The 26,593-nt window shown below is 41.0% G+C and overlaps 1 protein-coding gene across 3 annotated transcripts in view; it reads left to right on the forward strand.

Annotated features, from left to right (window-relative positions):
• The first annotated feature begins 360 nt into the window (after positions 1 to 360).
• The window catches only part of CAB39 (calcium binding protein 39), a 47,396-nt gene continuing 21,163 nt past the window's right edge, over positions 361 to 26,593 (forward strand). Inside the window, exon 1 of one of the 3 annotated variants that reach the window (XM_082221919.1) lies at positions 361 to 666. The gene's annotated coding sequence lies outside the window, so the exon portion shown is untranslated. Of the gene's footprint in view, positions 667 to 1,307; positions 1,331 to 20,840; positions 20,952 to 26,593 lie in introns of those variants that run through there. The other 2 variants (XM_082221921.1, XM_082221920.1) reach the window with 2 other exon arrangements.

A 26,593-nucleotide genomic window follows, 5' to 3' on the forward strand; every position in this document is an offset into this window, starting at 1 on the left:
TCTCACTGTGACCTAGAGCATGTGCAGATTTTAATCTCGCATAGCACATGTATCTTTGGGGATATTATTATTATGATGAGGTCAAGAGCCTAGAAAGGCTTTCACATAGCTTAACCACGCCCTACGATTTACGAAGGAAAGGCCGCGCCCCCTCCCCCCCCCGGCGTCTGCCCATGCTCAGAGGCATTCCTTTCGCCCATTGTCCCCGATCTCCTTCGCGTTCCGAGAACATTGGCCGGCGTTGAAGGGCGCCTGGCAGGCCCGAGGGCTGCGGCGTCGGCTGCGCGGATCCCGCCAGGCCGCAGGGGGCAACCGCGAGTCGCCTGCCGAGCTGGGCGCGGGGCTTTCTCCTGCTCCGCCGCAGCTGCTCGTCGGGTCAGTAGTATCCGCCGCCGGGCTGGGAAGGGAAGAGGAGAGCGAGAGCGAGCGAGCAGGGAAAGGAAGAGCAGGGGCCGCTGCGCAGCCAGGACCGCGGGGCGGGGGAGGGGCCAGCCAGGCCGACACCGAGCGAGCCGAAGGCCGTAGGCGAACCCAGCCGGGGAGAGGAGCGCCGGCCGAGGCCCACACCGAGAGCCGCCGCCGCCGCAGCACCACCACGACGCCGACTGGGTGGGGGTAGCCGCCGCCTGCCTGCCAGCCAGCCACCCGGCCCGCCGCGGAGCGAAGGTACTGCCGGGGCCTTGAGGGCCGCAGCTCGCCGTGTTGCGGCGCCTGAGGAGGCCTTTCCGAGGGAGCCTTGGCGCTTCGGCTTCCCGGGCGCGGGAGGCGTTGGCGGCCAGGAGGAGGAGGCGGGGGGGTCCTCAGCTCGGGCCCCGGGGCCCCTGAGGCCTCCTCGGCCCCCGCTGGGTGGCTGCGGCCGCTTGACCCTCAGGGTGTGTCCTCGGGATGCCTCGACACGGGTTCGGCGGCCCCTGACGTGCCCTGCTGGATGGAGGCGGATTTCTTCCCCTCTCCGCCCCGCCTTCTTCCTCTCTCCTTTATTATACCTTCCGCGCCCGCGGCTGAAGTGCGCGGCTACAGCCGACCTTTGTGACTGTAGCCGCGGAGCCGGGAGTCGGTTAGGGGAGGGAGGGCGGAGGACGGGGGTGGGAAGCGAAGGGGTCCCTGCGAGGCGCCTTGGCGGCTCCTGCTCGGGGGGGCGGCGGCATTGTTGTCCTTGTGGGGCTCCAGGAAAACTTTCCTTCGCCTTGGGGATCCTCCGTCGGCGTTGGGAGAGGGAGGAAAGGAGGGACCTCCTCGAATCCGGAACTGCTGCTAGTTCGTTCCCTTTCTTTCTTATTTTTTTAAAGGCAGCCTTTTGGGGCTTTGAGCGGCCAGAGCCAGTCGTCAGGTTAGTTAAGCCGGTTTCTTGGTGGTGCAGGAATGAAAGCGTATTTGCTTTTCTCTTGCAAAATTGCCCTGTACGCAAAGGGCCCCGGTCTGCGTTCATGCAGCTACTACATAAATCAGTCTAGCGCTTCTTGGTTGCTAGGTTGTTTTAATAAACAGCGTAGATGAGTAGGCCTGTGCCTATTTTTTTAAAGCCGGAATATCGCAGTAGTAAATAATGAGATTGAGGGTGAATCACAAGGTTCTTTGTATACAGCAATTATCCTTCCTCTGGTAAACTGATTTGATCAGGTCTAATGCATCCCTCTTGAAAACTCGGACAAAAGGTGCTAGCTGCTCTGCAAAAAATATGTACCTATATGTATCCTGTACATACAGGGTGTTTCTTTTTAAAGAATTTTTTTTTAGTTTTGCACAGAGTGATATTTTTTATCTGTTTTGCAGTTTGTAAACCTTGAGTTTCTGAAAATATACTGCTAAGTAACACTGGGTCTAAAGTCCCATATAAGATTTGTTTCTGGAGAAAATATAGCTACTTTAGTCAACATTTCTGTTCCAAATGGTAATAAGAGAAATGAACCAATATGATGGACAGAAGTAGTATTTTAGGTTGGCATGTTCATAATCTGGTCTACAGCCAAATTGGTTTAAAGTACTTGGGTCAACCGATTCCATTTTATAGAAGAGTGCTCTGGATTGGGTTGTACTATAAAATTTTAAAGATGTAAAATGCTCTTGTGGAAAAGTGTGAAACATCAGATGCCTCCCATTAGGTCACCTGTGGCTTTGGAATATGTTTCCTCTTTCGTTTTAAAGTGCATGAATCAACTTAAGAGTATGAACATGACTCAAACTCTCTAGCCCAGGTATCATCAACCTTTTCAGTTCCAGGGTCTGCTTTTAACATATACATGCATTTGGGGACCTATTTTTTAATCTTTTACCATATATTTGCATGGTAGCAGTGCTCCTGTTGTGACCCACATTGGATTAGGTCCCAGTCCACTGGTGGGTTAGCTTGTTGAATGTGCATTATAATTACTTGGGGAGTGGACAAAAGCATTTCCAACACTGGGCTCTTATACATTTTTATCAATCAAACTTATGTACTGGTTTATATTTATAGTAGAATAATGTTTTTTTTATAATCCAGTTAATGATGGGATTCATGCTCTGGAGAAAATTTAACTGAATTGTTGAGGAAATTGTTGCTTTTGGCTCTTCTTTTTTTTAAAAAACTAAATTACTAATTTCTTTAATCTGTGGAATTTTAACAGAAGAGAGCAGTTTCTGCACAGACAGATCAGTTGTTATAAACAGGTATATTTGAAACCACCTGTTTTTTAACACAGTCCTATTAAGTTGTCCATAGCAGCTGTTGAGAATAGTAGCCTTAAATTTGACTCTGCTGAAATAATTTTATCAGGAACATCTTTTATACTTGGTTGAGGTTCATGTTGTCAGTCTTTGGGAAGAACACAATGTAATATTGTAGCTTTGGAATATAGGCTCCTAGTGTTACATTTATGGGTTCCATTTCTGCACAGAGTTAGGTGCTTAAATTTCTTTGACTTCAGCAAGATTCAGGCGAATCCGTAGGATAGTAACTTTGCGAATTATAGAACCACATAACAGTTGCTTGTTATTATTGAAGATGAATTTTGTCATTGATTTTTGTTAGTGTTTGTCTGGCAGAACAAGTAGGTGTTTCTCCTATGGCACAAAGTGATTATATTATAAATCAGTCAATTGGCATAGTTTTTTGCATCTCTAGTTGTAATGTTTCCCAATAGTGATAATAATAATAATGTAATTGTGGTATTTGAGTACAGATCCTGAAATGTTAAAGTGATGTCTGTCTGACGTGTTCAGTAAGTTCTCAAATTTGCTAAGTGGAAATGAAAAACATCCAACATTATGTTCCTTTAACATTGGCTGGGATCTGTAGATCCCTATGTGTACACCCCTCTAGCCTCATGGAAAGCTGTTCTGGATAATGTGATGACCTTTTGGTGCAACTTTTCAGGGGATATGAATGGCTGCCACTAGAAGGGATAGCCTTTGGATCTCAACCATTATTTGTTCTGTTTCTGTACATGTCTGTTTTCCAATATACACAAATTATAAAGTGAACAACAGTTAAATGTTGTGCTTTGTTCAAAAGAAGTTTAACCTATATGTTCATTGGTTATTCCTGTGTTACATGAAAATATGGTTTCTTAAGAGTGTTTTTCTTATTATCACTTTCAAACCCAGGGCTACACCTTCTGTGAAGTTATGTGAAGAATGCCCCACCTCTGAAATGTCTAGATTCCTAATGTGTTTCATTGAAAGTGGAAAGGCAGCTATTTTTCACATTATAAAATGGCTTACATTTTTTATGTTGGGTCCCTATTAAATTGTGCTAATAAAACTATTGCTTTACCTTTAAACTGACTGTGTAATAATTTCTGTTTTAGTTCTTTAAGAATCCTAGTAGCATCCTCACAAGCTTATTCATGATTCAAACATTACTACTGATTAAAAGGTGTAGCAAGGTTTGATTTTGTATGACATTATAAACTTGCTCAAGGGCTCTGGAAGATTCAAGTCCTGTGACAAATCAATTCTAATTTCAAGTCACATTGAAACTAGATCTCATTGATGTTGAGAGTACATGCTACTGCTGCAGGTATTAGTAATGATGGTTCATTACTTTAGGTTTTGTGGCATGGTAGGGAAACACAAATCACATTTTTCAACAGAGAGAGATACCAGTATGGTTAAGATTGTATGATCAACTTTCCTTCAACCAAAGCAGTGTTATAAACTCAGGTACTGTATATAAGCTAGGCACTATAAAAGGCTCCTTAAATAAAGGCTACATTTGCCAAAATGGAATGTCTAGTTGCCATTTGGGGGCAAGGCAGCTCTAAAGTTGTATTTTTCAATATGACTTTTTGGTTCCTGAAATTCATTCTGATTGTGCAGATAAAAATATAACTGATAGAATTCTATAGGATGTGATATTAGTGTGTGAAAACAGTCAAGGTCCAATGATCCCCAGGCATACATATCCAGGTGGTGGTGTCAGGCGCCATCCTGGCGCTCAGGCATCTTCATTTGGTCACAAGTGGTCAGTAAGCCAGGTGCAAACTTATCCTGGCTCATTTCTAGCACTGATGCAGAGAACATCACCACTGAGGATTGTGGCACTTTAAAGACTTAATAGTCACATCCTATGTTAGCTGCCCGCAACCAAAATGGACTTCTGCTGGTGCAGGACTTCCCTGCAGTCTCTCTCTCCCCCCCCCCCCAATCTACTCTTAGGGGACTCACTGGAGCAGATATGGGGAGGGTCTTGAAAGCAAAGAGGGAATTTTGTTTCATGAGCACTAGGTTGCTTATTGAACGTTGGCTGTCACTCTAAAACAGTATTGAAGAACTTGGTGCCTTGCAGATGTTTTGAACTGCAACTTTTACTAGCCCCATCCAGTATGGTTCTGCTGGCTAAGACTGATGGGAGTTGTAGTTCAAAACATACCTGGATGGCCATGTCCTACCCCAGGCATAAGCAAACTCGGCCCTCCAGATGTTTTGGGACTACAACTCCCACCATCCCTAGCTAACAGGACCAGTGGTCGGGGATGATGGGAATTGTAGTCTCAAAACATCTGGAGGGCTGAGTTTGCCTATGCCTGTCCTACCCTAACAGATTCATTGTGGCATCGGATCAGATGACATATGATGTAGTGTCACAAGACTGTTTTTGCTCCCGTAGCTGAACACTGATACCTCTCAGGAATTTTTCCAGAAAATAGCTGTCCTGAGTTGTATGTGTGTGTGTTTTCTTCTTTGCTTATGTTCCCACTTGTTAGTGTTGTAACAAGATTAATAATTGTAGAAGAGCCAGAAATAACCTGCTGCTGTGCAGTAATTCTTTGATTTATCTTTTAAAGGGGGGGGGGAGCTTTAAAAAGAAAATCAAAGATAGCAACATTTAGAACTTATTTTAAAAACAGCACACATCTTTTGTTCAGGAAATAATTGCAGAATAAATAAAGCTGTCTTAAGTAGTTAGTAATGAATTCACTCATTGCTATTTTTCACAACTACTTAAGATACTTAAGCTGCTCCTTCTTAGAATCGGGCAACATTTGCTGCATCTATAAATAAGCGTGTTGAATACAATATGGCAAGTGCAGCCCTAGCACTAGGCCGCAGAGTATGAAGTTACAAGCAGACACACCAGTGCAAATGTTTAGGATATAGTTGTCAGTTTCCCTAACCATCCTTAAATAATTTTAAGACAGTCTTACTATGAATAACACCACTCACTCCTTTTAATAATTTCGTTTAAAACTTCCATTGTGACCCCCTATCTCCTAGAAGGAGATTTTAAGCTTGGCAGTAGAATATCTTACTTGATTGCATAGAGCTGGCTGATGCAAGGTGTGCCATACTATTGTTGCTCTCTGGTTTATAACTGTAAAACGCAGATGTGCATACAAAGTTTAAAATTGCCTCTGAATTCCTTGGGGCATGTCCTCAAACAGAACAGTTTTGAAAAGTTCCTCTCTAATTAGATTTCAAACTCAGTGTTTGACCTTGTATAATCTTGTTGTTGCACCAGAATGGATGAGGGTGTGGGTAGATTAATGTGCTGCACGTGCAGCATGCTTAAATTTATTAATAAAAATAAATTTCCCTTGAGTGGGAAAGAGGCTGGCATTTATACCACAATAAAAGCAGAATGTGAAAAAGAATATAGGAAGTTGAGTTGGAAATGGCAAGTTATTTCATTTTTTTAAATTCATAGGTTGGAGCCTAAGAATTGCTCCCCTGCATCTTCTGGAAAGCCACTCTGTAAGAGCCAAGGGATGGTATTAAATATATGGAGGGGGTATATCGGGAAGTTTGTAACCACCATTCATTAAGTGCTAACAAAATTGTTGCTCTTTTATGCAATCAACCCTTAGGATATTAATGAATTTGGCATTTCGGTCCTGGATGTGCTTATTGAAACGTTTGAGTAAGCACATTTAGGGCTGTTTTACAATCTGAACCTCGGAGTCACTGCAGTAATGTAAGTTTGGGACTAGTAGTGTTATGTTGTAGTAGCTAACAGGTGTGCCCTGTGTAAGAAGAGCAAAAGGATGGGACTTTGCCACAGTTCCAGCAATATCCATAAAAACTAATATAGGTGCTGTTGGTTAAGACTGGAAACAATTCAAATTACAGCCAACTATGTGAGTCCAGCCCTTTGTGAACTATTAAAATGGGACAGAGCAAAGCAGGATAGTTTCCCATTTGCATCGGATGCTATTATAAATATATCAGGAGTAAGCTATGCTTTTGCTGTCACAGAGGCACATAACACATTCGGTGGGTGACAAAGGCTGGCTCAGGTGCTCTGAATTTCAGCACATTGCCATTCAGTAATTACAGTGGTGCCTCGCAAGACGAAATTAATCTGTTCCGCAAGTCTCTTCGTCTAGCGGTTTTTTTGTCTTGCGAAGCAACCCTATTAGCGGTTTAGCGGCTATTAAAGGCTTAGCGGCTAAAAGGCTATTAGCGGCTTAGAAAAAGGGGGGAAGGGAAAAAAATCGCAAGACTCGCAAGACTTTTTCGTTTTGCGAAGCAAGCCCATAGGGAAATTCGTCTTGCGAAGCGCATCGAAAAACGGAAAACCCTTTCGTCTAGCGGGTTTTTCGTCTTGCGAGGCATTCGTCTTGCGGGGCACCACTGTAATAGTGTGTTACAGGGGACACGTGAATTGAATCACATTGTACAGTGGTACCTCGGGTTACATACACTTCAGGTTACATGCACTTCAGGTTACATACGCTTCAGGTTACAGACTCCACTAACCCAGAAATAGTACCTCGGGTTAAGAACTTTGCTTCAGGGTGAGAACAGAAATCGTGCTCTGGCAGCGCACCAGCAGCAGGAGGCTCCATTAGCTAAAGTGGTGCTTCAGGTTAAGAACAGTTTCAGGTTAAGAACGGACCTCTGGAACTAATTAAGTACTTAACCCGAGGTACCACTGTACAATACAAATATATATATTTACTTTCTCTTTTAAATCCTTATATTTAAATTTTTGTTCCATGACTTGTAGTACATTATTTTAAAGCTAGTTTTATGCATTGTGATATGAATATAATTTTAGTACAGGCAATTCCCATTTTTCACACTTTCAAAGAATGTGTGACTGCACATGTGCGCATTGCCACATTTGCCTGTATATCAGTTCATCGAAATATGTTGCATCTCATGAGCATTATCAGGCAAAGAAAAGACTATTCTCTACATTTAAGTGTTGTCAGAAGAATCTCTCAACTACTCAGCGTCATGTCTAGAGTAAAATTATGCAGCCCCATAAATCTTAATTGTTTTTTTTATTGGACTGGCTGTTATTGACAGTTATTGGGAATAGGTTTCCTCTTTTACCCTCACTAGCCGACTGATACTTCTCTGGATTAGGATAATACTTCTCTGGATTAGGTTAATACTGACTAGATCTGAAACCAAAGATTGAAGCTGGTAAGCAAATCCTGATCATTTAAGAGGGAATCTGGATAGAATTAACCAAAGTTAATGTTACTGTAAGGGCATGGAAATGTTTTTCTTTTCCTTTCTGGAGGAGGAACGGGGGAAAGGAGCATGTGATCTAGTGGCCCATTCTAGATCCCTTAACTATGGGGCCATGCAGAGGCACACACACCAATACATAATATTCTAGGGCTTTGGTGCTATGCATCGGTTATTAAAAAGCTAAAATGCACGATAAATGAAATATTTCACAAATGTGTATATAGTTGGTGTGCCCTCCTAGTTAGCAAATATGAACAAAATATAGTGCAGAGGTCCTATTTAACTTGTAAATCAATGTTCTTTATTATCATTACTGAAGTATAAATAGAATGCTGGACCAACATCAACATTTTAAGCTGAGGTTTTCCACTTGGTGATTTAAATCTTGATTTATATTGCTAGCTTAAATCAGTCCCCCAATGTTGTATAAATGAAGAGATTCAGAATTAAGCCCAAAGGGGAGCAGCCAACTAGTTCATACAGAAATAACTACAGCAGTTTCTCAAACATATGTGATCTATTTTGGAGACATCAAGATGTAATTTTCTCTCATACCAGTCATACCCAACTTCAGCTTTAAAATGTGAGGAAGCAGATTAAGCTTTGTAACCTACTGCATAATTTTAACAAAAACATATGTAACATTAAAAGTACTTGGGCTCTATATAAGCTAGCTAAGTCTGCAATACTAAGCATAGTTTCTAAGGAGTAAACTCCACTGTGATTTACTTCTGAGCTAATATGCACAGGAATACTCTGCATAAAAAGGACCTTTTCAGTCTTTAGACACCTCTAAAAAGTTGTAACAGAAAAATACATATTGCACCATGAAAAGCAAAATTTAACTTACTCTTTCCAGGAGGTAAAGTAATTGATGTTGAAAACAAATGTATAGATTTGGGCTGTGCCCCAATTAAAGAAATTTAATGACTTAATCTTATGGGTTTCAGCCTATTCATTGATTAAACTTGCACAAGAGTAAAACATATCTGAGGTCAGAAATAATGGAGTTGTAGGAGGCATCATCTGATATTCAGCCTTGTTAATCAGAAGTACTTTTTTAGTCTATTGAAAGACCTTGATTAATCTTACAAATTAATCTATTAAGCATTGCAGCATCACTAATGCAGGTATGTTTTAGAACTACTGGGAGAGGAGTAGAGGGGATTCCTTCCCCCAAGAGTTCTTAACTGATTCTTAAGGCTGCTACACTTTTTTTAAAAAAAAAAGTCTCAAGAAGCACTCTGCACATGTGCAGAACCTTCCATTCTGAACTGCAGAAAAAATTCTTAGCAAAACAGCATTCAATTTATCTTGCACCTGAACCTGGGAAAATTCATAATTTGAGCCTGGTAATTACATGGTTGATACCGTCTCTAGTCACAAGTGACTTTTTCTCTGTAGATTATTAGACTGTGGAACGGCAGCAGCACAACATAGCCATGCCCAAGGGCCCTCCTTATCTCTGAGTGTCACAAACTTGGTCTTGCCTGTGCTACTTGTCCTGCAGGTTGGTCATCCATTCTTTGTGTCATATGACATACATCCACATTATTTTGCTGCTGTTAGAGCACTGTATCATACCATAATAAAGAATCTCTCTTGTGTGTCTCTGATGCTGTACAGGTGTTTTAAGAAACGAGGTAGATTATCTGTAGTGAAGAGAGAGACTGGGATGAGTGAAGAGATTCAGGCTGCAATCTGACCCCAATAATAAGTTCAATAGGACTTACTTTCTGGGCTGACAGGGATTGTCCTTTGAAATACAGTCATACCTCAGGTTACAGGCGTTTCAGGTTGTGCACCGTGCCGAACCCGGAAGTGCTGGAATGGGTTACTTCTGGGTTTCAATGCTCGTGAATGCAGAGAAGCACTAAATTGCACTATGTGCAGAAGCGCCGAATTGTGACCCAAGCGTGCGCAGACACGGCGCTGGGGGTTTTGAACGTGCCTCCTGCGCAGATCACGTTTGCAACCTGAGCGTCCACTGTACATAAATCTTAACAGAAATGGAGAACCTTTGGACCCATCATCTCCAGCCATTGGCCATGCTACCTGGAGCTGATGGAAGCTGTAGTCTGGAGGGCCACATATTTTGCTTCAGAATGTAATATTTTTAAAGAACCACCCCCCCAGTGGATATTGTGTTTTGATCCATTTTTACATTTTGCACTTGTATTTCTGTATACAGTATAGTGCCACTGAAAGCCTATATGGACAGTGTAGTGGAATGCCAGTTTGCCCAGTCAGAATACTCATTTGGAAACTGCCCTGTAGTTGGTTACATGTCTGAGTGATCCTGAGTTGTACCATATCATTGTGTTATGAGCCATTTGAGCAACTTCTCTAATGTGTTGGTTGGCCTGATATTGATAATATAGTAGTTCTGAATACTGAAAACTAATGACTATAGTTTTCAGCTGGGCAACAGACTTGGAGCTATTGTCCACCAATTGCTCTGCTCGCCTGTATCTATTCTTCTGCTGTTACGTTCAAGACAGACAGATGCCGCCAACAACAACAACAATGTTTTTACCTACTCCCCTCCTGAGGGGCTGTTCAAGGTGCCTGTCAAGCATGGGGTGGCAGTGGAGCCACAGTGGGGATGTCAGCACTTCTGTAACACACATGGCAATGGCTTAATTTATGGTGTCAGTAATTGTGATATCAGTGTAGATACATCTGTAGCCTAGAGTCAATTGTTTGCCATAGGTAGTGAGAAAAATGCTGAATTATAAGGCAGTGTGACATAACTAAAGCAGTGATGTGTTGTTGGGATGGCAGTGTGTATTTCTTTGCTTTGAAATGAGCAGTGTTTGCAGTTTAGACATCTGGCTCCAGGATGTCTAAGGAAGCTGAGAAAGTCTGCCTCATGTCCAAAACTTGAAAGATGCACTGTGTAACTCAACGACAGGGGGTACTTTTGAAGCAACCTGTCTAATTCTGGCACATAGACTTTTAAAAATAACAAATACTTGAAACAATGTGGAATTTGTGGCATCTTCTTTGGCACCAAAGACTCCCAAGTTGTCTTTTGCTCCCTGAACGCAGAGAAAGATCAATTTGCATTTACCTATTTAGTTGGACTCTGACCTCAGCAGTTACAAGGAAACTTTTCTTCTTGCATCCCTCCCCAACCCTGACATGTAGCTCCATTAGATCTTCATGGCACATCCATAATCTGAAAGAAAACAAACCAAAAAACTAACTCATTTTTCTTGTTTGTTTTAAGTTCTGTTTCCTTTGCTGTTACACAATAACCACTTGGGAGAATTCAAATTATTATGAAACTACATCTTGTACTTCCTTTCCACAATATTTCTGATATCAGGCATGTCAGTGGGAAACTGCCTCTTCTCTGTAGTTAATAGGGTTGGAAGAATGTCTTAGGAACTTGCAAAGTATTTCAATTTCTAGATAACATTCCATCTTTTCTGCCCCAGGGGAGTTCAATTTCTAATTTTATTGAGGCAGTTTTACTAATATATTCTAAAAGGGATTTTGGGAATTGAAGACAGTAAGTGTTAGACCATTAATTCTACTATTTGGGGACTCTGGAATGCTTTTTCCTGTGAATGGGATAACTTGAGTAGTCATGTTATAGAAGAATCCCATTTCAAAGCTGGAATGATTTTTTTTAATGTGCACTTTCTACAATTGATTAATGTGAATGCTTAACCTTCATTGGCCAAGTGCATCTTTGCTTTTTCTTCCAAGTGAACAACTGTCAGGTGTTAATTTGTGTTGGCCAAGGCATCTGGTACCTTCATTATGCAGCTTCTGGTGAATGCTGAAGATGCACCTTTTTGCCCTGGCTTTTGACACTTAAAGTGTATGTTTTTAGGATCCTCTGTAATTATAAGTTGCTTTAAACTGTTTTTAATGTTGTGCTTTAATGTTTTACCTGCCCTTGGACCTTGGTGGGCAATAAATTAAATAATAGTAGTAGTAGTAGTAGTAGTAGTAGTAGTCATTGTCTCTCACCCTAGGGTTGAGCCTCATCATGGTGGTTAGAAATTGAGAGGGGTTGGCACCCCTGCCCGCATTACTCCTCCAAGGGATGACTCCTTGGAGGTGGTGATGTGTCACCCATGGCAGGACTTACTTTTATGGGCAGATACCTGAAGAAGCTTCCTTAGACTGCCCACTGCCATGTCTCGTTCAGCAGTCAAGCCAGCTTCATTTCAAACACCCAGTTCCAGGCTACATTGGCCTTAAAGTGTTTCCCAGGAGGACGAATGTCCAAAAGGGCTCCCTCAGCGCACAGTTCTTTCTGCAGCCTCTGCACACCTCTTCCAGCTGTGTAATGGGTGCTGCTAACCCAAATTGCAAGTGTAGAATGGCAGAGATAAAATATGTATATTTATAAGAATGTGCCTCATGATGATTCATAAAAAGGCTGTAGAATTTTTCATTCAGAAATTACCACACACTGCGTAACACACCTTGAGTTCACCTGACTCGATCTTCTAGATCCTCCTTGCTTCTGATCTTACTGAGTGAGACCTATGCTATGCAGCATTTGAAAGATCAGAGCTAGTTCCTTGATAGTGCTGGGAACCAAATTGGCACATGTAATTTCCGTAAGTTGAATGCTGTACTGCAAATGTCATTATCCCACAGATTACTTCCTTGTCTGCCAATATATGCCTGTGCTGCTTGTCTGTATATATCAGTGGTGGGGTGGGTAGGGGGAGAGAAACTTAATTTACAAAAGCTTCCTGAGTTGCCTAGCGTTGATTCTTGCATGCCACAGACAAAGAAAGTGAATGGCTTTTACAGGCTGGAGCTGAATGTGTTGATTTGTCCTTACGTTGGGCATGTTGAAGCTTCTGAACAGGATGACAGCCCCGCATAGAATACACTCAGCTTCTAAGGTTACACATGTATGGGTGGTGGTTGGTAAACTGGCCACATCCCTTCTTATCAGATGAAACTGATAGAATAAGTTGTGACCGTAGCTGCCACTTGAGCATTAATTGGCTGTCTCAGGTCTAATCCCTTTCCCAGACTGTAAATCTGATATATCAAACAAAATGAAAGTAGTCTCTTACTGGTTCAGGATCCAAATTGTTGCTTGTTGTTTGCTAAGGACTCTGTAAAGTACAGTAGTCTCATTTACATACATGTCTTATGCATACATTTTTTCTAGATCAAAAAAATAACCTTCCAAAGCTGGTATTCTGTGCTTGTACCTTATAATACTTTGCTTAGCACACCACCTGCTACTCCAAAAACAGCTGGAGATTTGGAAGATTTTGAAGGATAGGTGAGTTGAAAGCATAGAGGAGATTGCTTTACAGTGATACCTTGGTTTATGATCTTACTCTGTTCCAGAAGTCCGTTCTTAAACCGAAACCGTTCAGGTGCACTTTCCCTAATGAGGCCTCCCACTGCCAGTGCCCTTCCACCATTAGGTTTCTGTTCTTAGACCGAGGTAAAGTTTGTAGACTGAGGTAAGCCTCCGGTTTTGCAGAAGTTTGTAACCCAAATCGTTCGTAAACAGGGCTGTTCTTAAACTGAGTTACCACTGTATTTGTAAATATGGATTCCAAATGCCAAGGCTTCTGCAACAGTAGCAGTGGCAAAAACAAAGTGGCAACACGCTATACAATATTAGTAAATGCAGGTGTTATTTATTTTGTTAGAAAGAAGCCTTTTTTAAAGACACACACGGGCGTACATTTTGCTGCTGATGTTTGCTGGATGAGAATGCAAATATAAATTGTTATAGGCAACATAAGTTTTTATCGCATCATGTCACTAGTTCTGCTTTTAAGATTAATTCTGCCATTTTACTATGAGTTTTTCTTGTTTTGATATAAATAAATCAAGATGCACAAGCTTAGGTGCATGTGGCAGGAGCGTGCTTTTCTCAGCTTCCACTTTATGCAGAAGTGTTACAGTCCCTTTTGCCCTTGGGGAAAGATAAAAAAGGACTCTATGCCTTAAGTTACAGTTCACCTTGTGGCGCATTCCAGTTCTGTGATCTTGCAGTCCTATATTTCTGAGTTCCTTTGGACTAGTGTCTCATGCTTTCTGTTCCTGATGCTTGACTGTATCATCCAAAATAGAACTTTTGCATCACTCCCTGTTGTGAGATATACAGGTTTCCCAAGTGAGGACAGCTTACGTGTCATGTGGGAACAGAGGCGGGGCAGGAAGAGAGATGTAAAAAATTATTTTAGATGATAAGGGAAGTGGGGGGGGGGCAAAAAGCATAAAAATAAGGCTGTGAAGTGACCCTAACAGTTCTAAGATTTGTTCCGTGCTTGAGTACCCATTTCCCCCTGAATTTCAGATTCTCCTTTTTTTTATTGGCACCAATCCCCATTTTGCTCCTACCTAAGCAAGGTCAATCTCTCAGATTAGTTAGAAATGTTGTGTAACTGGAAGAACTTGCAAGTTATCAGTGAATTGCACCTGCTTGCAATTCCATCACCAAAAAATAAAACCGAAAAGCATGTAAGATTTCGGTTAATGTTTCCTAGTCCATGTCCAGTGCAAAGGAGTATTTGTGACTATTTCTGCTGGTTGGTCTTTTTAGCTGGTGTAATGAGTTCTGGACCTGGGCACGAGGTAGCAAGGTACCCAGAGTCCGATCTGAACTCTCCTTACAGTTAGAATGGGCTATATCTGTCATTGGGACTACTCTTCAACCAAAGAAAGGACCGGTATCTATCAGTTAACTTTCAGTAGAAACAAACTCAGATTTGTCAATGGCCTGGTTAAATGATTAATGATTATTCCACAACTGGTTCTAGCAGTAATGGTTTGGTTGCAATTTGTGCTAGAGCCTTCATGTCTGATTCCTTAGTTCTTAAGTAAAAAATAAACAAACATCAATTTTTTTTATAGTCTGCCTCTCAAAGCTATTTTTTACTCTGTAGTGGTTGAAGTACTAAACACAACCTAATGAAATACACATGTATAATTAAGAAGTTTAACACCCCCATTTGCTCTAGATTAGAATGTGATCATCTAGTTCACTGCACTATGTACGCTTACCTAGGAGTAAGTCATATTGAACTTAATGGTGCTTAATTCTGAGTAGACTTGCACTGTGAATTAGTGTTTAAACCTGAGAAATTATTTTTACTTGCATTCAGAACCCGAGGAGAGATTGACATGGTATAGTTCCTTAGGGAAAGAATTCCAGAGAATCACCATCTTATGGACAGCCTCTTAATGTACCTCTGCAAGATCTTCATAGTTCAGACAAGTTTGAGGCATTAAAAATTAATAATCCATACTTTTGATTTGTTCATAGTTTTCAACTTCACATTTTGAAGTAGGTCTACAGCTCTCAAGCTACCATCTAGTAATGTTTTTTGAAGAGATTTTTTTGGTCATCCCAAGTCCAGTATTATCAGTATATTATGTATTTCAATTTAGTTGCCCTTTAAGTATTAGTTATTGGATTATTTTAAAATATTATTTTCTATAGTTTCATTCAGTTTACATTTTGAGCCAATTAAGATATTGAGTTTGAAACTTGTAGTTGGCAGTCTGCTTTTAATTAGTTGTGTGAAGAATTTGATAAGATCATATGAATGTGTATACCATTTTGTGAAGATTGAAAAACATATGGAAGAAGTTGTGATAAGATATTGAGTCATAATAGTACAATAGACCTATTCAAACTTCGGATCAGATTATGCACGTAATTTATATACAGCTGATGACTTAACATATATGTCACAAAATGTTCTTATCATACTAAAATCCCATTGAAACTAAATGGTGCTTCCACCATTATGCCCATGATATTACATTTTTGTCAAGTATTTGTTATATCCTTAGTTCATACATAGAATCATAGAGTTGGAAGAGACCACAAGGGCCATCGAGTCCAACCCCCTGCCAAGCAGGAAACACCATCAGAGCACTCCTGACATATGGTTGTCAAGCCTCTGCTTAAAGACCTCCAAAGAAGGAGACTCCACCACACTCCTTGGCAGCAAATTCCACTGTTTTTTCTGTTCCGAAATGTCATATTCACTGGTCAAGTAAAAGTAGACTAGAAGCTGCTCTAACTACAAATGCTATAAAAGCCAAAGCAGATTCAATGCAAAAGATGGTAATTCACAAATGGCAGATTTTATTACATAAATAACTATGTCCTAAACAATATAATCTTTGATATATGGTTATCTTTCCACTGTTCAAATGGCCAATTTTGTTCTGTGCCCAGCACATAAATTTGATGCCATCAAATGAGGGTTAGGCTATCATTTGATGTAGAAAATTATGGCTCTGTAACTTGCAAGGTCAAAGTGATCTTGTCATAGTCTAGATTAGTTGGCTCAATGCAGCTATGGTTGTTAGTCACCAGTCTTTGCATTATTTGCATTCCTGCATGACAGGTGCCACATCAGTTCACACTTCCTGATGAGAATATCAGGTAGGTATGCTTTGTGACAACCACAGGCTATGGTACATGTGGGAAGTATACCCAGAGCTACCGAATTTGAGAGCAGAACTTCTTGGAAGCATCTGGTTTATGTGTTGGCAGGAGTAGCGTTAACTTGCATTTCCACTAGCTTGGTTGCAGAGTCACCAGAGATTACAGCTGCACTTGAAGACGAACCCTGAATATGTGCTGTGCAGTTATCAGAAGTTGTGGTAGGATTCTCATGTCAAACATGGATATTTCTTGTTTACTGTTAGGAGGCAGCATGCTTCTGAACACCAGTTGTTGAAAATCACTGAGGGGAGAGTTCTTTTGCACACAGGTCCTGCTTGTAGGCTTTCCGTAGGCATTGCATCGACCCCTGTGAGAACAGGATGCTAGACTAAATGGGCCACTAGGCCTGATCCAGCAGACTCTTCTTATGTTCAGACTTCACATATTGGAAGTCGCTTGTTAGGCAGTTTCTGAATTTATTCAAGCTCTCTTCACTGTGCACTGCATAGAGTAGGGACAGGGAGCCTGTGGCCTTCCAGGTGTTTCTGTATTTCAGCTCCCTTCATCCCTGACCCTTGGCCATGCTGACTGGGACTGATGGGAGCTGAAGTCCAACACCATCTGGTGGTTCATAGGTTTCCACCTTCTTTGCACAGATGAAACATAAAGGACTCTTGCAGCTACTGCGACATCTTATATGGCATGGGGGCGGGGGCGATCAGTGAGTAAAGAAATTTTATCACATGGATTTGAGTCTTCTATAATTCAGATGCCTTCTTAGCCTATTTGAACATACCTGATGTTGTATCACACTCTGTGAATGGGAACACTTTCTCCCTATTCCTATTTTTTGTGATTAAAAGCTACATATGGCAGTCTGGCATTTTGTTTCTTTCAGGCTTCAATAGGAAAGTTCCTTGTTTTGGACCTGCATGTGTTAACTGCATGCAAAACAATGCAAGTGGGTCTGTATCCTCGCCAACAATGGCCACATGATTACCATGACCAGCAATCTCAAAGGCACTGAATACCATCATTGTGTCAGCATCACCATCTGCCAGCTTAACATTTGAAGCTGGATGAGTAGCTGCTGTACTTGTTCAGTGGTGTTGTGCGTGCATTTTTCTTCAGCAGTGCCACTTTGTTTTAACTTTGATCACCACTTCGGTGATCAGTCATTATGTGTTGGCAACAGTGCGAGTGCTGCCAATCCACATTTCCTCACCTGGTCACTTACTGTAAATACATACAAAGGTCCACAAATTTTGTGTGGCTCCCAAGGGGAATGATGGGTCTCAGTTGTGAGTTTGGGGGATGCTTGAAGTGCCTGTGCAGCTCAGTGCAGCCGTGAGGCAAGTGCTGCTTTCTGCCCCCATCCTAAGCTGATAGGTGGAAAACCAGCAAGTTCTCAGATTCATTATGAAGTTAGTATGAGGTCTTTGCTCTTTTCCAGGCTGGATAAGTGTGAGATGAAACTCGCCAGAAGTAAAACTGTTCATCAGTGGCAAGCCCATTTGTAGTCCCCTGAATATGTACTATTGATTATTTGAAGGAATTGCATATCACAGCTGCAGTTTAACACTTTTGTGGCACGAAATATATATATAAAAAATGTCCAGTAGCACCTTAGAGACCAACTAAGTTTGTTCTTGGTATAAGCTTTTGTGTGCATGCACACTTCTTCAGATACACAGATTTTGGCAACAAAGCTGATCAAACAATTTTGGCACCTGAACTTGCTTCTTGTAAAATCATACAGCAAGGGGAAAGCATCTTATTTGTCAGGATCTTGCAGATGACCAGATGGGAGTGTAATGGGGACTGATACTCTCTTATTTATACTAAGTCTGTTTTGAGAGACAGTAGAGAATGTCTCCAGGGTGAAGTCAAACCACTGTGTTAGTAGCACCAAAGTGACCTCCTTGGGGCACAAGCCATGGCAGTGTGTGTGGATGACAAGACCCCCCCACCCTGGCCTCACTGTGGTCCAAGGGAAAGCAGAGCAATCGTTTGGCACCAGATTGGCTGCAGGAGTTCCAGAAGGAGGTGCACAAGGCACCATCCAACTGTCTTAGGGACTCCACTTAGATTTGTGTTGGGTTTGCTCCTTAGCTTTTTCTTCTCCTGAAGATATCCTGCAAGAAAGCGGAGGTTTAGGATCGGAGTTTTTCTTCTCCTAGATGGACTACCTTTCCAGGTGGACGAGCCCCATCTGCCCCTCATTTCCCTCTACAGCATATGCTGTAACTGCATCCTTGACCATTGTACCCACTCTGTCTTCACATTCAGGGGAAGTTCCTAACTCACCAAGGGTTTGAGACCCATCTGCAACCTTCACCTTGCTTTAGCCAGTATATGGGGTGTTAGGGGACACGTTGTGCTCCTTCTGGGATAGTTTTTCACCTTTGGTCCCCACCCTGCACTGAGCTCTCACCTGTGGCTCCTAAAGGCTGTCAGCATGTGACGGAGTCCACAGTCCTGTGTACATACTATTACAAGAATAATGCTTTAGAAAATAGAAGCTCTCAAGTGGAAGTAATTGTTATGTTAAAGTTTCCTGTGAATTTAGTTGTTGGTAATTTATTTGTATGCCGTGTTTCCATTTTATAATAATTACTTGAATCTTCTTTTAACCATTCTACTGGGCTTGAAGAAAGGATTCTAGGTTTAGATTTAACTGTATTATTTTGTTTAGATGGAATGTAATGAGGAGTTGCTTCCCACAATGTCATCCTTAGAACTAAAAATAAAGCAGTTGGGGACAGATTATTTAAAATTTAGCCCGGCACTAAGAATTATTCACACTGTGTACTTACACTTCAGGTGTAAAAATGTTTAGAAACGAAAAATGTTAGAACTAGCAATGCTGAATGGGAGTTAGTTTTCTGTTTCATTGTTACCTAGAATATGAGTTGCAAAGTAGGGTTTATGCAGTCAAATGCCATAGTCTTGTGAATACAATCACCAACAATTCCTGAGATTAACAGTACTTTTTTCCAGTATGCCATTGTCCATTGCATTAAAAAAAATACTCTGAGCTAATATTTCATTGGGAGCTAATTTAAATAATGTCGTATGGGAGTAAAAGACATTACTTGCCATAACGGGTTTCAGTATAACTGAGTTGCTTTATCATGTACTGCAGTAAAGCCATGATCCTGCAAAGGCTTAAATCACATGTTTCACTGTGATCACACTAGCTCCTCTGACTTCAATTACTGGGTGAGTCATTCCTGAAAAAAGTACTGAATCCAACCAAGGCTGTTGCTGGCAATTCGTCTTGCGGTTTTTTCGTCTTGCGAAGCACGGCTATTAACGGCTTAGTGGCTTTAAGAAAAAGGAAACAAACTCGCAAGAACTCGCAAGACGTTTCGTCTTGTGAAGCAAGCCCATAGGGAAATTCCTCTTGCGGAACGACTCAAAAAACGGAAAACTCTTTCGTCTTGCGCGTTTTTTGTCTTGCGAGGCATTCGTCTTGCGAGGTACCACTGTATATTGCTGTCATGTTAGCATGTTTAAGCAGGGATAGAGAGCCTGTGGCCCTCCAGATATTGTTATGACTCCAGTATGCATCAGCCCCAGCCAGCACAGCTAATGGTAAGGGATGATGGGAGTTGTAGTTTGCACACTTGGAAGACCAAGGGCCACATCCCTATTTTTTAAAGGATGAAAGGGGCCCTCCTAGTGACAGAACTTTAAAAATCGTAACCAGCATTCAAAGACATGCACAAGTAGTTATGCATAGTCAAATGTTCTTTGGGTTTCTATTTCTCAGGTAGCAGTCCTCATGTAACATGACAGGCTGCCTTAAAATGGAGAGTTTGAAAAGCAATCTCGGACTGGGTTGGGGACATAAATCTATCACCTTCAACAATTAAGAAGCAGGATCACACCTGCCACCGTACCACATATTGAGGTAATGTTTGTACAGTGGTAACTCGGGTTAAGTACTTAATTCATTCCGTAGGTCCGTTCTTAACCTGAAACTGTTCTTAACCTGAAGACCACTTTAGCTAATGGGGCCTCCTGCTGCTGCCGCGCCGCCAGAGCACGATTTCTGTTCTTATCCTGAAGCAAAGTTCTTAACCTGAAGCACTATTTCCGGGTTAGCGGAGTCTGTAACCTGAAGCGTACGTAACCTGAAGTGTATGTAACCCGAGGTACATAGAGCCTGCTCTGCATATGTAGGCTCACTCTGTGATGTGGCTCCTCTCTGACATTGTCACTTCCACACAGGGAAGGTATAATGCATGAAGGTGACTGTAGGGTCTCCTGTTCCAAGAGGACAAGTAGCAATTCCACTGTGGAAGTCCTTGGGTACAACTATAACAATTCTTTAAAATCCAGGATCTTATCAAGAAATTTCTGTGTGCTCTTTCATAGTTATCCACAAATATTTGAATGGCCTTTTTAGACAAAATATTTGGTAGTTAGGACACTGCATGTCTCACAATAAGGTAGGGGAGTGTTTGCTGATGTCACACTGAGTTGCCTGAGAAAAGTCAGCATGAGCTCAGGAATTATCTCCTTCCCCAACAGGATTACACTTAAAGGGCAGTTGCAGCAATGAGCCATGAATCTGTGAGCCCCTGCTCTTTTGAGAACTTACCCGTTGGAGTTGATCAGTCATGAATTCAGGGTTTGGATAGTATTGTCCTTCAAAACGTTGAAATGTGAATAAGGGTGTCTTGATTCAAGTACTGTATTGGCTTGAACATGAACTCTCTGTGGCTTTATGCAGATTTATGGCTTTATGTGACTTTATGACTATCTGCTAGCTTTACCCTTTTCTAACAAAACCAGGCAGGGGCAATGGAGGGATGGAAACTGTAGTTGAGAAGTTCTGCTTTTAAGTCCAAAATACTGTTTGGATCTGTGGCTGAAGCTTTTGGTGCTCAACATTTCAAGGTCTCTGGGCCAGGATTGTTGACATTTTTCAGTTGCTCTAACATACTGTCGCTCTTTCCTAATTTAACATCTGGATGCAAGTAGGGAAAAGTACATTGTTTTCATGCTTGATGAAACCAGTTTTGAAACCCATTTAGGAGGGCACTCCCAACTTTCAGTGTTCTTATGCTCTGTTATGAGCTAATGCAAACCGTTTTGTGTGTTTAATTTTGGAAATCTTTGCAGACGAACACTTTTCCAACACTTGTCCCTTGCCACAGTGATCTACTGGGGGATGGTCCCAGGAGAAGTTTTAGTTTTGATATTTTACCCATGAGATTGCCATTAAGTTTGTAAAACTCAATACCACCTTATAGATGGGTATGCCATTTCATTTCTGTGCAACTGCCTTTGGGTACCTATAGCCTGCCACATTATAAACAACCATTGTAGGACAACCATGTCTGACATGGTTGATGAAAATGGGTCAGTAGATAAAAATATACCAGTGTGTAAAATTCCAGCAGCACAAGAGAAACAGCTGCATAAGCCCTGTGTCTGGCTAATCTATGTTAAGCATTAAAGTTAGCTGTTGAACATTTTTAGTTTTCAGTGTCTCAGCACTTGTTTACCTTCTCATTTGTCTCTGCTGACATTGTGAAAAAGTTACTACTTAAATGGGGAATAAAAGATCGAGCCCCATTAGTGATAGGATAGCTTTGAGAGCCTGTGCAGTCAGTCATATTGACTCTATTTTAGCTATATCAGTGCTACCACTCCCCCCCCGACTGAATGTGCTTATTATTCGTCTGAGGATTGAATATCAGTTCTGTTCCTTTCTTTTTACTTTGGGTTTGCAGGTCAACCACAAGTTTATGTACAATAATCTTAAGATATTGGATAAATCACTATTTCAGAGGTTAAAAATAAATTTAAAATATTTTATTGATTGGTTTACAGGTCACCTTGTAATGGAGTTTTCAGAGTGCTTTGCAACAAGAAGATAGACAATAGACATAGTGTTCTTGCATTGGCAACCAATTTACTTTTTGTAATTTGATTTACGTCAACAATAGGGCCAATAAGATGTAATGATACAATATGTGTGTTGAACTAGTTTGTAATAATAATGCCAAAATACAAACAGTGCTTTGGAAAATCAATTTATTGTTTAAATGTAATGGAATTTTAAAATTTTAAAATTGCCTATCTACACCAGATAATCTTAAAAAGGCATATCAAAGTTTTTAAAACAAACAAATCAGGTGGAGACCAGTGTTGTGATAAACATGGACCAAGGATTTGGTCACTTGAACCCGTGACCTGGCTTTTTATGGGTTAGTAGAAAATATTTACCCATGTCAAATGTTTAATTGAACTTTGTTATCCTTAGTGTATCAAGCATTGTGGAATCCCAAGGCTTCTGTCTGGTATGACTGTTTTTATAAGATGTGATTTTTATGTAACATTCTTTCTCTCAACCCGTTTCATTTTTATTCATGGAGTTGTTAGAAAAGACAGTGTAATACTGAAGGTAGGTTGGCATTTCACATAAGTACTACAGTACTTTTAAATACTGGCTTGGATCCCAAGATAAGTTAACCTAGATCAGGGTTGCCCAAACTTTTTTCAAAGAGGGCCAGATTTGATGAGGTGAACATGTGTCAGGGCCAGCCAAAGTTATTGAGCTTTTTTAAGGATTGAAATTGCTGAGCTTTTTAATGGATTTTACCCCATAGTTAGTGACCAGATAGATGACAGATCACCTGGCATGTACTAAATGATGAATGATAAAGCCACTTCAAATACAAGGGGTTAATACTTTTTTATTTAAAAACCCCACAACTTCTCTTAGTTTTCAAGATGATCAGTCAGTGCTGACTTGCATTCCATATAATCACACCCCAAACATTGTTCTGTGCAAACAATTTACTACTTGTTAAATAAAAAATGCTAGAACATGGATCATGGATGAAGGACAGACCTGTTTTCCAGTTGTTGTTTTTTGGGGAATTTAGTACATGGTTGAAGATGTGATGTTCATATAATATGATTTTAATCCTCTTTTAGTGGGTTCATGACCTGTATGCTAAATTGTTCCAGAAGTATGTACTTTTCCTGGATAAGAGCCTTGGTTTTATGTGAACAGGCCCTGGGGCAGAAGTAAGATAATGTGAAAGGGAATATTGACATAAGAAAAGAGACAGGAAGTGGTTGAAGGTTGGTTTACTAAACCAGGGATTAAGAGGATAAACAAGGGCCTTGTTCCAGGCAGTATTCCATTCCCCTGTGGTGCAGCTGAGGAATTTTCATCTTGATATGATTGGATGAAAAATTGAAGTTTCATTCTGTATAATTTTTTAACAAAAGGAATGGTAGGGAATGTTCCTTCCCTACATTTTTTAAATTGCAAGGTGATTTTGGATCAGGGAGGGCATCTGTCAGGCACCACCTTAGCAGGAGTTTACCCAAAGATAGTTACAATAGACTGCCACCATTAAGACTAAACACCCTGACAAAAACTATGCTTTTTCAAAGCTCATAGGATGACTAACCTTAGCAGAACCCTGTGGACTATCATTAGAATATAAAGGGTAGCTTAACCATTTAGTTCAACACCTGTGGAAGATATTTGATGGAGACCGAAGCATTTTGATAGACTAGCACGTTTCTAAAAATGGTCGTGTTGCCTACACACACACACACACACACACACACACACAGTCTTTACAGTGTTTAGTCTTAAGGACCTGAGTGAACAGTTTCCTGTCTCTAATAAGACATCACTTGATGTGGGTTGCTTGTCATTATCTCTTCGTAGATCATGATTTGGCATTTTCCACCTGCAGCAAAGGTAGTAGCAATCTGCTAAATAGGTATTTCCCCCTATTCCCCACACACACCCTGTCATTCACAATTCCAGCTACAGAGAACTAAGCAGTCTTTTGAAGTTGAAATCTTTTCAGCTGCTTCATCAGATGAAAAACGTTTGCAAACATCCCAGTTTAGTGCATGTGGAGTTACCTAGCATGCATATCTGAGAAATTCATAATGGCAGCTGGCGTGGAATAGAAGTATTTCTCCAGCTCTAGAAAAATTGCATTTTAATTAAAACACTAAACCGCTTACTATTCTGAGAGAAGGAGGACAGGGACAGTCCTTCACCTTATTTTTATATATTTTCTTCCTGCTGCTGTACTTATTTGTACTATAAACTAGTTTCTATAGGTGGCCTAAATTGCCTTAATGACAGAGGGTGGAAGCCAACATTGTGCAAGCAGACCGGCTCATGCATTGAGACACCTCCCTCTTCTCCCCTGCAGCCATCTGTATGCACCTAAAATGTGCTTTGCGGGGTCCATCAACCCTACAGAAATGTTCTTGTGGAATTGTGGGTGACAGATAGAGAGGAAGGTGATCCCCTGTTGCACGAGTAGAAGTCTGTTCCACTTGTGCATGGACAGTTTTGGATACAACCGAAATTTTTACTGTGCATTGTAGGCAGATAAGTACTGTAGTACATGGGAATAGTGGATCTATACTTTTATTTTATTTTATTCTGCTATTCTGTTTGTAACAAACGGATTAATATATTCCAGTTGATGGCTGAAGCATATTGATTATCTCAGTGTTCATAGAATTATAGAGTTGGAAGTGACTGCTTAAAAACCTCAAAGGAAGGAGAGCCCACCACCTCCTGAGGGAGTCTGTTCCATTGTCTAAAAGCTCTTACTGTCAAAAGTTATTCCTGATATTTAGTCGGAATCTCCTTTATTGTAAATTGAATCCACTGGTTCAGGTTCCACCTTCTGGAGCAGGAGAAAACAAACTTACTTCAGTTTCCATGTGACAGCCCTTAAGATTCTTGAAAATGTCTATCATATCTCCTCTCAGACTCTTTTCCCGGCTAAACATTCTCAACTCCCTCAACTCTTAGTTTCCATACCCTTTATCATTATGTAAATTATTTTGGTTTTTTACTCAGTTTTGTTGTGGTGGTGTGTGTGTGTGCATTCATTTTAGTTATAAAATGTCAAAAGCTCCATCACTAACACCTTGAGCCATCAGATGTAGAAATAATGAAATCATGCAGCTCTAAGTAGAGAATTAGCCATTCTAACATCTTCTCTAAGATTCTGAGCATAAATATATCCTTCAGGTTTTTCATGTATCAGACTGATAGGACTAGTGGTGATATTATTGTGAATTGCAACCCAAAACCTGTGGATTGTATCTAACATAAGTCATTCTTGGAGTAGGCCCTTTGAAATTAATGAACATGACTAACATGGTTCCAATAATTTCAAGGGGTGTTATCTTGATATGACTAATATTGGCTACAACCCTATGTTTATTTGTAGGCTATGGCCCAGATCCAAAGATAACATTGTTCCATGAGCCCACATCAAGAGTGACTTGCACTTGCTTTTCTTGAACAGAAGCCTCTGACATTGTAAACTGTTTATGTATTGCTGGGGGTTTTAAATTTATGATATGGCATAGTAGTCTGCTGCTCCAAGTAAAAGGGGGGAAATGAGCTGGGTGCAGGCCCCCTCCATTTGTCTATGTAGCTTTAGAATCCTGGCCAGAGTTTCATGGGGTAAATAAAAACTTCAAAAAAAAACCAGATATTTTGTTGTATAGATTAATTTGTTCTCCTTTCAGTCCACTTCATATTCACAAAAGCAGGCACACTTCTTGTACTATTGGTGTAACATCTGAAAGGACAACATGCACATCTCTGCTGTGACAGACTGTGCAAATTCCAAATGTGTGTGTTTATGTGCCTTGCTTCCCACAGGTGTGCAATTTTCCCATGCTACAACATGCAGCAAGAATAGAGGCATAAGTAAGCCTTGCCTCCTTGCACACTGTGCTGTAATGTCTAAAGCAGAGGTCACCAACCTAAGCCCCATGGGCTGGAAGCAGCCTGCGGAGGTCGTTTGACCAGCCCACGAGCCGCCCCCTGAGTATAGTTTGTGGCAATTCTCAGGCCTTTTTTTTTTTTAACCTGTAGCTTCTACTCCCTAACTTGTTTCCAGTTATATATTTGCATTATTTGCAGATTAAAGCCACTGCTGGCTCTAATTTGCAGATAATGGCGTTAGAACAGCTGAAATCTATGAATGGCCTGACTGATGGAAATATTCAGGCTTGAAATTGTGAGCCCATAGAATTGTGCCAAGTTTCACTGTCCATCCCCACATTGTTCCAATGAAGGTTTTTATTTACGTTTGTTGTAAGCTGAGCAGTAGCGATTTGCTTCCTGACCCAGACTGTGGGCTATTTTCATTTGTGTCAGGTGGGGACAGGCATTCTTTGTCATGACATTGTGACCTCTGCTCTGTCAGCTTCAACTGTCCTTTTGTTTGCGGCAGGAGTAACCAACCCATC

The sequence above is a fragment of the Podarcis vaucheri genome, assembly GCF_965113315.1.
Source record: "Podarcis vaucheri genome assembly, chromosome: 5".
NCBI classification, from domain to species: Eukaryota; Metazoa; Chordata; class Lepidosauria; order Squamata; family Lacertidae; genus Podarcis; species Podarcis vaucheri.